The sequence below is a fragment of the Neophocaena asiaeorientalis genome, unplaced genomic scaffold (genome assembly GCF_003031525.2).
Source record: "Neophocaena asiaeorientalis asiaeorientalis breed wild unplaced genomic scaffold, Neophocaena_asiaeorientalis_V1.1 scaffold251, whole genome shotgun sequence".
In the NCBI taxonomy this organism is placed as follows: Eukaryota; Metazoa; Chordata; class Mammalia; order Artiodactyla; family Phocoenidae; genus Neophocaena; species Neophocaena asiaeorientalis.
Window position 1 is genome coordinate 7,136,836 of NW_020173377.1, and position 1,997 is coordinate 7,138,832.

The 1,997-nt window shown below is 41.8% G+C and overlaps 1 pseudogene; it reads right to left on the reverse strand.

Annotated features, from left to right (window-relative positions):
- Positions 1–889: 889 nt before the first annotated feature.
- On the reverse strand, positions 890–1,067 carry LOC112400642 (uncharacterized; annotated as a pseudogene).
- Between the last annotated feature and the right edge of the window lie 930 nt (positions 1,068–1,997).

The following is a 1,997-nucleotide window of genomic DNA, read 5'->3' on the forward strand; positions in this document are numbered from 1 at the left end:
ACCAGTGGACATCTGAGATTATCAGCTGGGAAAGGACCACTCAAGGGGGATGAGACAGAAGCCTTCCAAATGTGTTATGGACATGTAGCCTTGCTAAATATGTGTTATGGACGTGATGTGATTTGTTCTGGAGCCCTAAGGGTCACAACAGAACCTCATGGGTAGAAATTCAAGGGAAGAAAATTTCAGCTTAATATAGCTATTTTCTAAAGATTAAAGCTATCTAAGGGTGGAATATATAGCCTCCAGGAGTAATGAGCCCTCTAGCTCTGGAGGAATTCAAGTTTGTCTATCTGCATGGCCTCTGGGAATTTTCCATAGAAGAAATTAGCTCATGCTCTTATTCTCAATGGTACTTAATTACTTTTATTGTAATTGTTTACCTATGGGCCTAGTGCACTGAACTCTCACAAGTGTTTGTTAACCATCTACCTGGTGCCTGATTCTGTGAAGATGAAGCACAAAAGTGCTGCATGAATCCAAGTGAAGGCGTGATCTTAGCAGATGCTCTTGTCAGGCAAAGAGAAGGAGCTGGGCTTCCGTTTCTGTATGGGAGAAGGTAATACTCATACTGGCAATGAGAAGGCAGTGGTGAGGGTGAGATTACCCATTGGGAAAAGTGGGGAGGGGTAGTTTTGCTTTGAGAAGAAAAGTTCTTTCACACCAGCATTTAACACATTAATTAAGTAAAGCTTTCATTTTCTTCCAAATGGGTATCCATTTTTCTACCTTTCTCTTCAGAACTATGAAGTTCCAGTTGTCTCCTGGAAATAAACAGTCATTAAACACTTATTTTTCTTGGCTCCACATGTGTCTTTCCTTCTCCCTTTAAATTTGTGCTCACCATTAATGTATATAAGATGTGCTCTCCCTTTTTTTCAGAAACTGTTCAGACAATGTCCTCTTCCTCATACTCTCCCAAGAGGAGAAAAGAACGATCCTTAATGGCAAATGGCCGGTGCAGTGAAGTAACACCAAGAGCTGGCTTCACACTCGGGAGAGAACCCTGCTCCCCCTTCTTGTGGAATATGTTCCCCTTTTGATTTTCTACAAACTTGTATGAGGAACTGTTGGTTTTTAAAAAATGTATTTATTTATTTTCCTTATTTTATTTGGCTGCATCGGGTCTTAGTTGCGGCACACACGATCTTTGTTAAGGCATGCGGGATCTTTTCGTTATGGCGCGCGGTCTGCTCGGGTTTCTCTCTAGTTGTGGCGCGCAGGCTCCAGGGCCCGTGGGCTCTGTAGTTTGCAGCACGCGGGCTCTCTTGTGGAGGCGCGCGAGCTCAGTAGTTGTGGCGCGTGGGCTTAGTTGCTCTGTGGCATGTGGGATCTTAGTTCCCCAACCAGGGATCGCACCCATGTCCCCTGAATTGGAAGGCGGATTCTTTACCACTGGACCACCAGGGAAGTCCCAGGAATTGTTTGAATCAAGCAGGAGACACTGAATAGTTTCTCTCTTTCCAGGATTTCAAAATAATAGCACCATATTCTAGAGTCTAGACTCCTTTTCTGTTTTTAAGCTAGGAGCCAATTACTGACACCAAGATGGCATTAGATGTTTTTAGAGTTGGGTCATCTAGGTGACATTTTGTTGAAAGTGTATGTACATGGGCCAATTATTAGACCTACCAAGTTTTATGATTAGCTGCCCTTAGAAACCTTGGTAAACCACATGTGCAGGTTCATGTGAAGTGGTTACTGAATTTGATTGTTCTTTGTTGTACCTCCCCTCCCTCCTTCCTTGATAGCTGCTATTTATTTGGTATTTTAAAATATTTCCTCTTGTTGACTTATAGATCCATCTACCAAAAAGTCATAAGGATACCTTGATCTATAAATGTTCAGAGTTTCTTAAAATCCTAATACAGAGTGAGACTGTCTAAAAGTTCTAGTTTGGGAAGTTGCCATCAGCAGCAGATTTTGCTGAATAGTACTCTATGTGTTTAATAATAAGGTTTTCTTTTTCTATAAACTATTTCTTGTGGAACTGTTCT